The sequence below is a fragment of the Propithecus coquereli genome, unplaced genomic scaffold (assembly GCF_000956105.1).
Source record: "Propithecus coquereli isolate 6110/MARCELLA unplaced genomic scaffold, Pcoq_1.0 Scaffold8, whole genome shotgun sequence".
Classification (NCBI taxonomy): Eukaryota; Metazoa; Chordata; class Mammalia; order Primates; family Indriidae; genus Propithecus; species Propithecus coquereli.
The window spans coordinates 7967767-7980262 of NW_012154173.1; the positions used below are offsets into that span (position 1 = coordinate 7967767).

The window sequence follows — 12496 nt, forward strand, 5'->3', positions numbered from 1 at the left end:
AAGCTTGAAGTCTGGTAGATGGATGCCTCCCAATTTGTTCTTTTTGCTTAAGATTGCTTTGGCTATACAAGGCCTTCTCTGGTTTCATATGAAGTGTAGAATTATTTTTTTATAGATCTGCAAAGAATGATGATGGTATTTTGATAAGGATTGCACTAATTCTGTAGATCACTTTAGGTAGTATGGACATTTTAACAATATTGATTCTACTAATCCATGAGCATGGTAGGGTTTTCCATCTGTTTACATCTTCCACAGTTTCTTTTCTCAGTGTTTCGTAGTTCTCCCTATACAGGTCTCTCACCTCCTTAGTTAAATATATTCCTAAATATTAAATTTTCTTTGATGCTATTGTGAAAGACTGATCTGATTCCAGACAATGAACATGTAGATACCCATCTTAGCATCAAGTAGGTCTGAAGGAAAACTTATTGGAACAATAACAAAATTCTAAGCCACTCTCTGGACTTGGAGTGTTTTCTCTGAGAGGCGATAGTATTGGGCTCTGTCTGATAAAATATTATATATGCACACTCACCCAGATGTGGCAGGGATACATCAAGAAACCATGCTCTAGCCGAGTGCCAGCCACAATGAAACATGCAGGAAAGTAGCTGGCTATGATGCAGCTGACTTTGTAGACTCGAAGGCTGGTCTGACAGAGAGAGAAAGAATTTCTCCCAAGCAGTTTTCTTCCTTCAGGCACAGGTCTGCAGTGCCCACAGACTCTGGGTGATAGTGAGGATGAGGAGAGTGGATGTGAAGACAGATTTGTTCTCAAGATTTCCCATCAGCTGCTTACAAATAGGGTCAAATCACAAGTAACTTCTGCTTCCACCAGGCAGAAGTTAGGAAAATTCACTCTAGGAAACATTTTAAACTGAAAACTTTTGCACTTAAGAATTATTAATAATCACATTTTTGCCCTGACAAAGACATGAACATAAGTCCACATTATGGTTTACCTATAAAACATTCCAAAGCTTAGATAAATGAGGAAATAGAGCAGGCATGGGTCTTCCAGGTTGTGTGCTTTGTTGTAGGAAGCTCTCAACAAATCGTAGCTCCCTCATAGTGGAGAGGTATCACACCTCCGTGTCATACCTTAGGCAAGTTACTTATCACCTGTCATCATCAGCTTTCTCACCTGAAAACTGAGAATAATAAAGAGAATAGAGTTCACTTTGCAATATCATAGGAAGAAAAACATGGTTTAAGAACCACACTTTTCTGGCGCACTTGTGGATTTAGCCAGTTGTGCGTGCTGCTCCAGCTCCAGGGGGCCAGCTTGAGAGGGCTCGGGCTGCCAGGACCTAGCCGAGCCCACTTCTGTCCCAAGAAGTGGTCTTCCTGAGCACCACAGCTCACTCCCCTGTGCAGTAGGGCCTGCCCAACATACAGAGCCTAAAAGCAGATTCAGAAGGGCTTTTTATAAAACTAGAGAGATTGGAAAGAGCTCTTTTGGTGAGGTATTGAAAGCATTGACAATTGGACTCAGAAAGTGGTTGCCATAAAAATAATTGATCTAGAAGAAGCTGAAGATGAGGTAGAGGACATTCAGCAAGAAATCACAGTGCTCAGTCAGTGTGATAGTTCATATGTAACCAAATATTATGGATCTTGTCTGAAGGATACAAAATTATGAATAATAATGGAATATGTTGGTGGAGGCCCCACGCTAGATCTATTAGAACCTAGATGTCTAGATGAAACTCAGATGGCTACCATATTAAGAGAAATGCCAAAAGGATTTGATTATCTCCATTTAGAGCAGAAAATTCATAGAGATATTAAAGCTGCCAATGTCCTCCTGTCTGAGCACAGCGAGATGGAGCTAGCTGACTTTGGCATGGTGGGTCAGTTGACCAACACTCAGATCAAAAGAAACATCTTCATGGACACCCCTTTCTGGATGGCACCTGAGGTCATCAAACAGTCAGCCTAGACATCTGATCCCTGGGCATAACAGGTATGGAACTCACAAGAGGGGAACCACCTCATTCTGAGGTGCACCTAATGAAAGTTTTATTCCTCAGTTCCAAAGAACAACCCACTACTGTGAAAGGAAACCATAGTAAATGCCTGAAGGAGTTCACAGATGCCTGTTTGAATAAGGAACTGAGCTTTAGTCCCACTGAGAAAGAGTTATTTAAGTTTATAATATGCGATGCAAAAAAAAAAAACGTATCCCACTTGACTGAGCTCATCACTAGGTACAAGAGATGAAAGGCTAAACAGAGCAACAACTCAAGCTCTGAAGATTCAGCTGTAGAAACAGATGGCCAAGCATCTGGAAGCAGTGACTCTGAGGACTGGATCTTCACAATCCAATAAAAAGATCCAAAGAATCTTGAGCACAGAGCTCTTCAGCCATTAGACTTAGAAAGAAATAAGATGAAAGACATCCCAAAGAGGCCTGTCAATGTTAATCTCCAATAATTCCTCCTCTGTTTGCAGAGCTGAAAGAGATCATCCAGGCCTATGGAGGGAATATGTCCTGCATAGAAGAACTGCAAGGGGCCCTGCACCTGGCAGAAGTGTGCCCTGGCACCTCCAACAGCATGGTGGCCCGGCTTGTGCAGCAGCTCCAGAGATATTTTCTAAATGGTGTAGCAACTTCATCTCACTGAAATTCCTTTAGCATTTGGGTTTTTTCCTTGTTCTTCTTCATCCTCCTCCTTTTTAAAAGTCAATCAGGGCCTTTGCTGACTCCACTGAAGAGGTACACCATCAAGGGGACACCCCATAAAGCCACAGGTACTTGTTTGGGATGCACCTGGTCCTCACTGTGCTGCAGCCAGATGAAGTCTCCCTTTGGTCAGGTGTGGAGGGTCAGCTCCTTCAAGCAATCATTTTATTTTGTTCTTGTTTTCAATTTTAACCTTAGTGCACATATGCAAGGAAAGTGTCATTACAAACAAAAACAAACCCTGAAATGTATGTTTAGGATTATGATAAGGCAACTAAATACATGACCTCAGTTATTCTACTTTAAGTGAGATAAATCTCCTGGGAGATGGAGAGTCACTCTGGTAGATTGGTGTACAGTTTTGTATATAGTGTCATCTTTATGGAAACCCTTTAAGCTTGAATAAGGAATCACTGTGTATAAATTGGCCAAGTGCTTTTTTAGATAGTTCAGTGGAGTAAATATTTGATAGGCCATAACTTGAGTTCATTGCCTTGCTTTTATTACATGTAAATTTTTGATTATGTGACTAATGATTTGGGTTTTATTTTGTATTTGCAAGGTTATTAATAATAATTAATTCCCCTCTTACGGAGCACTCCTACCTGTATTTCAACAAATGCAAATTTTCCTCTCGTTTGCCCTACAACCCTTTTGGTACACTTAGAAGTTGATTTCCATTTCCATTGATGGTACTATTAGTGTTTTAAATTGGAACATATTTTGCCTCATGAAGCTTTAAATTATTATTTTCAGTTTCTCCCTGATGAAACATTCTCCTCTAACATCATTTGGAATTGCGCCACTGCTGGTATGTACCATCTTTTTCAATACAATTTTCTGTCACACCTTGTAGGGGATCTATTATACATATCATCCTTCCCACCTAAAAATGTCTGAATGCTTATATGAATAAATTTTATAACACACTTAAAAAGAAAAAAAACTTAACTCTTCTGATTCTGCCTTCTGCTAAGGTGCCATAATTTATCTGTCCCAGAAAGCCTGGAAAGAAAAGGACACTATGTCTAAGAATTTAATGATTTTTAAGGAAAAGGTTTAATTTTAATGCTTCTGGAAATGCTTTATGCTGATAAAATGTGGAGAAACAAAGGGTGTTCTTTGTTTTGGAAAGCCCCTAAAAGAGTTGCTGGATATACAAAATGAGTACATTTTGAAAGTGTTTTGAAAAATTGAAATAGTTTGGAGTAAAGAGAAAAGCTTAAAATGCTTTAATCTCAGCTAGTTCAGGCAGTTGCATTCCATTGTAAGACCAAAGACAAACTGATTTAACAGTAACTCTATAAGAATGCATAGGTTTCAAAAAAGACCTTTTTCCCTTTCCTAACTTCTGCCTTAACATCCTCCAATTACTAATCCCTGTAAAGACCCTTCCCTAATTCTCCCCTTCTGAGATATTCCTCCAAACTGACACTTTCTTTGCTCAGTGAATTTCATACCCAACTGCTTCCCCTGGAGGCTTATATGAGCTTTAACAAATTCTAGATGAGAAATAAACGTTTTTAAATAAACGGTGGCAGAGAAGAAAAAAGGAAAGGAAATCTAGGGAGAGTCACAGGGCCCATTAACACTGAGGGGTAAAGCAGAGACCCATAAGAAATTCTGAAGGTTGGAATCAAGCAAAGACACTCTCAAATCAGCAAGCTAATACTAACAGTTTTCTACATCACTGGCTAATAACATCAGCCTACTCTGAGTACTCCAACTTTTGGGAAAGGTCTGCTGTGCACAGCACCTCATGTTATCACTAATTTACTTTCCAGGTAGACTAAATAGATAGTGAATGTGGACAAATGGGATCTAAGTCCCGCATTTAGTTTGATATGACACAGAGAGAAAAGAACCACAGCCACAGGAAGTGAAATTTTAGAGAGAAAATCCATAATTCAGCAAAAGACAGCAATTTAAAGCAAAGATAATAAATAAATGAAGTTCCCCAATAATCCAGAAAGATATTAAAGGGGGTGCTGTATTCCCCAAATTACCAGGATTGTATTGTCTGGTAGTTTATTTTAAATATTAAATGAAAAGGTAATCCCAGCAAGTTGGAGACTTTAGGGACATCTAGGCTGCTGGCACCCATGCTGCTGCCACATGAAGGTTAAAGCGAAGAATGAAAGGTAAGTATTTACTGTTGTAAATAGTAATAATTACCTGATCCTCAACACCAAGGTATTTGAGTAGATTAGTATGGAAGAGCATGGTAAAGACGGGGGAAAAGAAAGCAGGTGTATTAGTTTTCTTTTTCTGCGGTAACAAATTCCTGCAAATTTAGTGTCCTTAAGCAACACAAATTTATTATCTCACAGTTCTAGAAGTCAGAAATCTAAAATCACTTTTACTGAGCTAAAATCAAATTGTTGGCAGGGCTGTATTCCTCCTGAAGACTCTAGGAGAGACTCTTCTTCCTCCCCTTTTACCAGCCTCTAGAGGTTGCCTGCATTCCCTGGGCTGTGATCCAATCGATCCAACCTCTGCTTCTGTTGTCATCTCTTCTCTGAGTCGGATACTCTGCCTCCCTCTTACAAAGACTCTTGTGATTACATTGTCCCCCACTGCTGGATGACCCAGAAAAAATACCTAATGTTTGCGGTGTGCACCATCTGGGGGATGAACATGCTTGAAGCTCTAACTCGGGTGGGGCAAAGGCAATATATGTAACCTAAACATTTGTACCCCAGTAATATGCAGAAATAAAAAAAATTTAAAAAAAGATCTCCAATCATATCTGCAAAGTCTCTTTTGCCATGTAAGGTAGCAGGTATTAGAACGGAGACCTCTTTGAATTATTACCTCTTTGTAGGAGATTATTCTGCCAGCTACAACAGGTATCTACATGATTGCATGAAAATAATAGGATCGAAAAATATGAGGGTCCATGGGACGGGTGGCAGATAGTGACGTGCGTATGTGTACCTCTGTGTGCACATTTGGGAAGATTATAACAATGGGATTCTTCTATGTGCTGGTCTTTTCATTCAGGAGGCAGGGCAGAGTTGAAAGAGCTTGGAGTTGGAAGAACTGCTTTGAGTCTAAATCCTATCACATTCTGGCACCATTTACCATTGCTGAAAGATCAGAGTGAACTCCTAGAGTGCATACTACGTGCAGCCACTATACAGACAAATGTTTCCCCTGCACTCTTCCTCACTCCTGTGAAGGTTGGTCCCATTGTAGAAGGAAGAAGCCAAGACTAGATTAGCGCCATTGTCTAAAGTCACTGAAAATTAACCTAGTTAATAAATTGTCTCTTGGGCTTTTTTATCACTAAAATGAAAATACAAATAATACCTACTATACAGGCTTGTGAGAAATAATATGTTTCATAAGCAAGCACTTTGTTAGCTGTTACAAAATTGAATAATGATACAAAATCGTAGCATTTAACTTCTGTAAGGATTAAATGAAGCAACACATGTATAGTTTCCTAGTTGATACCTGATACATAATGAGTACTTAAAAATATTATTTGCTCTAACACTTTCTTTATTCTTAGCAAAGAAAAATATATTTTCAGGGTGACAGAAGTGTTGGGCATTGGTGATCTATATGCCATTTCATATTCCCTTGCCCAAATATGAATGTCACATGCAGAATCTCTGGATGCAGCATTTCTCCTTTCTCTTATCTCAGTTGTTTTATTTCTAACTAGTCTCCCCTGATAGCCCTAAGGAATTTGGTGAGTGTGAACCTTGGGCACAGGATAGAGCATGTTGATAAAGAATGAGTTGGAAGAGAAGGAATGGAAGGCAGCAGCAGCAGCAAGACTATCCCAGCCAGCACATGAAATCCCTTCTGCTGCTCATCCACCACCTCTTAGGCATTTGTGCTGTAGTGATAACTTGAAAATTATGGGATCAGCTATTTATGCCTTAACACAAAAAAGTCTCCAGTTCAGAAATTTATTTCTAAAAATTGCTAGGGATGGAGAAGCAGTGATAGTTTATAATCTGCTTTGCAACAGCATCATCAGTTCCTTGATGGATTAAATAGGCTTTTATGGGTTAGCCGAAAAGCTTTGCCTATATTAGCACTATGTCATCACCATATCACACTGTCATTAGTTAATAATGTATGATGTCCCAGAAACAAGACCAGTGATTGGTAAATATTTCATCTTATTGACTATTTCATATAAAACCAAAAAACAACTCTATGAGGTTCCACTATGACCTATTCCAGGTATAACATTTGAACCAATTGTCTGAATTGCCAACATTTACTCTCTGACATTTCTCTAGTGAGTTGAAGACTGTTAAGGAAAACTGAGCAAACCCACTACATGTAACATAATTCAGCCCAGAAATCATTAGTGTGGATTTACTTGTGTTATCCCTATCTGGGCATATACAGCAGCATGGCTACTTGAGACTAAATTTATATTTACTTTTGAATCCTTTAACTTGGAGAGAATAATGTGGTTTCCCTTTGGGGGAAAAAAGCATTGCTGAAAAGGGTTTCGAGATCAGTTCTTTTTGTTGTTCTTGTTTTCTAGGGACACGGAGTGGCGGTGGTTTGAAGTTTCTGTGTGAAAAAGGAAGGCATCCAGGGAGACACACTGGGAGAAAGGCTTGGAAATGAGTGATAAATCTGGAGCTTCAGAAATGTGGTCCCACCCCTGGGAATATTGCCATGAATGACACTTGGCTCCAAAAGTTTTGGATCTGGGAACCGGAAGAAGAACCACAGAGATGAGCGTGATGAGAGTGGCGAAGGGAACGGACTCCACCTCCATGAAGATAACTCACCTGAGCAGGCTGCCCACAGAGAAGGAATAAATGTTGTCTTATACGAGCCTTATATTATAGACTGGAAGTTGTCCTGAAATCCTGAATGTATAAGCAACAACCTACCAGTGCTTTGTGTCCCTGTGCTCTTAACTACCGGACCATTCTATGAGTATACTTTCTTTTTTCACCCCCAGATACACCTGGGCACAGAAGAGAACACCACTGGACATGAGTCAGGGTCAGGAGGAGGGCAATTTTGTGCCTGTACGTCGGGGCTGAACCGAGACACCCTGAGTAGGTATGGGAAAGGAGCAGGCACTGACATTTGCCATCACACAGGAGATGCTGGCTGTTTTGCCCTGGGCCTTCATAACCCTTCCCACATTAACAGTAAGATCATTTTTCTTTGGGGGTTTACTCTTACCCTGCCCAACTGTCAGAGTGGGTAAGGTGACAAGGGCTAAAAATACCCACAAAGACATTTTTTAAGGCTCTAATTTATCCTTGTCTGAAACTAGTCTTATTCCTGAGCTTTCAGTTACTTAAGCCCATAATTTTACTTTGAAAGTCAGTTTGAGTTGGATTTTCTGTTATTTGCCTCTAAAAGAGATTCTGAGCTGATAGTGTATAGTATTTCTTTTTGGTTATTAAATGTCAAACTCTTGAACAGTCTATAATCTGGGGCATTTTTTAGATCCTGAACTTCAAATGGGTCCACTCTTTGAACACTGGAATCTCTCCAAACACAATGCCACAGTAAAAACATAAAATACAGGCAAAGGCAAGAATTTTGTTCCGGATATTGTCCACAGTCTATTTACCACTCATTCATTCTCCCTACCTATTGCTTTGGGTTTTTTCTTCCGGAAATCTTCATATGTTTGCTTTCTGTATCTGCTTCTGGCCTCTAGTTTGAGGACTTGCTAGCCTTCCCCTGTTTGGCTTATTGTAGCTCAATTGCACCCTGAAAGTATTCATGGAGTGTCTGGGAAGTAAACTCCTTCTGCTGGTTTTGGTATAGTGAATCTCCAGTCTCTTCACTGTACCTCCACCCTCAACAAGAAACGTCCTTACCTAGATAGGAGGATTTCTGCACTGAGTCTTATAGATGTGTCACTTTTCCCAGGGAACAACTTAATTTTTAACTTAGAAACATGAAACTGTATAATGCTAATGGAACTTTAGAAATCACTGTACACATAAAGTTCAGAGCAATTGTATGGATTGAGATCACAAAATTAGTTATAGGTATCACAAATAATTACTGAAAGTGATTTTATTGCACTTAAAATGTTATTTATGTCCTTTCGTAATAATATAAAAAGCCTCAAAGTAAAAATGGGATCAGGGGATGTCTCTGTCTTGTGTGTACTTGGCAGTGAATAACTGATTGAGTACTGACCGAAATTGGAAGCTCTTTTTCCAGGAAAACTTTCTAACACCATTTATATTTGGGTAGAGAAATTTAGTGATGTTCAGACTAGTTTAAATCATCAAAGCTTCCTGGGTAATCTTATTATGACTTTCTGATTTATCTCCCACTTCCTGCTGCTCATATTATTTTTGCTTAAAATAAGGACTTTACAACTAGAACAAACTTGGAACTGTTCCTCTAGTTATTATCATGGCCTTGGATTTCTTTCCTTAATATCTAGTCTCTACTCAAGCAGAACTGTTAACTAGCCCCAAACACAATTTTTTCCTACATTTATCCATACTTCATTTAACTTTTTAGTCCATTTAAAAGAGACTCTGGGGAAATAATAGATGAACTAGCTCAGAGAAGAAGAAGAAAAAAATTCTGGCCATGTCTATGGAAAGTGAAGGGAAAGTGTGAAAATGTTTGTCTTCCTCTCAAAGTCAATTTGTCCCTTTTCTGATTAAAACTTTGGGCAAGTCCTGGCGTCAAACTCATGTATTTTGTGTTGTCTCAGAGCAATTGTTCCACCTGTGCTCTGAATCACATCCCATCTCTCCTGCTCGGAAACTACAGGTAGTTTCTTCCCTGTGTCTTTTTACCCCTTGCTGCTTACCTGGTCCTTCCAATCAGCATTTAAGTTTCTCAACTGCCCCCTACCTAAAAATCACACACTCATTAAAGAAACAAAAATGCCAACGAAACGCCAAAATTCTTAGTTATTTTCACTTTTCTGCTTTCTCTCTTTTATAGTCAAATTTCCTGAAATACCTGCTCACCCTATCCAGTTTTTTCACCACCAACTCACTTCTCTACACACTCCTCATTGGCTTCTGACTCCAATACGCACCGATAACATCTTCTCACTGGTCGCCAATCATATCTGTGTAGCTAAATGTTATTGATTTATTTCTGTCTGAATATCATGAGACTTCTTAGACCACATACTGCATAGTCGATCACTCCTTCTGGGACAACACACTGCTTTAGTTTTTCTATCTTTCTGACGCTTCCCTCTAGGTAGTCTCTGTTGGCTAACGCAGATCCAGGGTGCCTTACATACAGTCGCTGTTTATAAAATGGCAGCCACTCCATTTCTTTATGAGGATTATTGTAAGAAATAAATGAAATATTATATAATTGATCTCAAATGTTATTTAAAAAAATTAAGAAGTAGAAACAAAGATTTAAGATCTACTAAATATATAGTTAATAATCATGTAGTATGTACTTGAAATCTGTTGAAAGATTAAGTCTTAAGTATTCTCTCCATGTGCACATACAAAAAATGTAACTGTGAGGCGATGGATTTCTTAATTAACCTGATCATGGTAATCATTTCATCATGTGTATATATACATCAAAACATAACATTGTACACCTTTAATATATGTAATTTTTATTTGTCAATTATATCTTAATAAAGCTGAAAAGAAAAATAAGGTATAGTATATTATTTTATTATGCCTTAATTGGAATCACTGTCCATTTTTCTAACAAACTTTTGGTCTGGAGACAGACATTCTCTGTGATTAATACAAATATTTATATTCAAAACCAGCATATTTTGATCAATTCACCCACTTCAGGACAGATTAATGGTACGTTTTTCCAATTATAAAACTCACAAATTGGGAATCAGGATAAATGCTCTCCAAATAAAGTTCTTAATGAATTTAAAATATGGTTTATAAAAATTAATATACATAAAATTAGTTCTGGAAAAAATAGATAAGAACTAATTTTGTACTTAAGGATTTCTAGTGGGGTGGGTAACTATTTTTTCTCCAAGAAGATTTTTTACTTTTCTTTCTTTGCTAACACATGTGGCCCCCGTGGACCCTGAGATAGGATAACTGACTCAGGCTTGAGCAGTCATGGACCATATACCGTTTATTTTCAAGGGTAGCTGTAATAGTCCCAATGATGACCCTCAATTGCCCGTATTTCTCGTATTAATATTCCTGTATTATCCCACCCATTGAGTGTGGACAAAAACTGCAACCTGCTTCTAACCAATAGAATATGACACAGGTGATAGACTGTCGCTTCTGTGATTATGTTACATAAGATTATAACTTCCACCTTGACAGAAAACTCTTTCTAGTGACTCCTTCCCTTGTTGTCTTTAATGAAGTAAGCCACCATATGGCAAGGCCCATGTGGAAAAAAAAAAAAAAAAAACAGAGAGAGAGAGAGAGTTGTTTCCTGATGAAGACAGCAGGAAACTAGGGCCCTCAGTTCAACAGACCACAAGGAAGCAAATCCAGCCAACAACCTTGTGTCCTTCAAAGTGGATTCTTCTCCAGTTGAGCTTTCAGATGACAGCCCAGCTCTGGTTGACACTTTGCAGGGTTGTGATAGACACCGAAGCAAAAGATCCAACTAAGCTATGTCTAGATTCTCATCCCACAGAAACAAAAATAATAAATTTGTGTTTTTTCAAGCTTTTAAATTTGTGGTAAATTGTTACACAGCAATAAATAACCCAGTATGTGGGCAAATCAAAGTTCTTCCTGGAGGTATATGGGAAGCAGGAAAGCAAAGCTCTCTTTCTTTTGGGTAAAGAAACCTTGCATTTATGGGGTCACCACGTGAGGAGAATGCTTATTTACAGCAGAAATATTAAATGCCACAGTAAAAATGTAAAAGAGACAAATAGAGAGATGAAAAGGAAGGAAGGAAGGGAAAAAGAGAGAAAAAAAGCTGTAAATTCCAAGTACTGCCCCTGACACCAGGATACCATGATTCTTCCAGTTTTTAAAAAATATTATTGTAAATTATATAACAAAACTCCTCAGCCATTTTTTAAGTTTCATGGTTCAACAAATTTATTATATAGCTTAATCTGGTTTGAATTGAGTTTCTATCTATCTCTTGAAACCAAAATGTTTCTGAAAAGAGGAAGGGATGCTAATGAAGGAAAAACAGGATGATATTCCTCCAAATTTCTATAAGTATTCTCAAAGTTAGTGTATTTATGTGAGTTCAGAAAGTCTTACATATTACTGTTCCCTTAAGAAAAAGTTATTGTCTAAGTATTAAAAGTATCAGCCTAATTCTGCCACTTATGGCTAGGTGACTTGGTTATGTTACTTCTCTGTACTGCGTTTTCTCTTCAAAGAATGGACATAATAATAATAATACCAATTGACAAGTGAAGATAAAATTAGCAAATTATCATTATGTGATATTATTATGTCAATATCAGATAAAACAAAAACTCAATAAATGTTAGCTGCTGTTATTAATATCACTACTATGTCTTCTAAATGCAGAAAGGGGATTCTCCCACTGGAGGCATAGCGTCCACTGAACATTAGACAATTACTTGCAGAAATTGGTGAACATTGTGATGTCTATTATTCTTTCATCCTTTGTGGTATATTGTGGGCAAGTGACAGGAAGTTTCATTGGACCTGAGACTCAGGTAAGAGTATAGAAAATTCATAAATAGAAATTTGCATGTTTAACAAGCACCATTCCTTTTGCATCAAACGTTAGTGTATGATTTGAGGATCTCAATGTAAAGTTCCTTTAGGTTGTGAGTAGTACCTAATATATCACAAGTACATTAGGCTAAAAAGCTTCACTCCCCAAAGTAAAACATATCTCTATGAATGTTTTGTGCCATATGTA

General features: G+C 38.1%; 1 pseudogene; it reads left to right on the plus strand.

Moving 5' to 3' along the window:
- The first annotated feature begins 1011 nt into the window (after positions 1–1011).
- LOC105825347 lies at positions 1012–2630 on the plus strand (annotated as a pseudogene).
- Positions 2631–12496: the final 9866 nt, after the last annotated feature.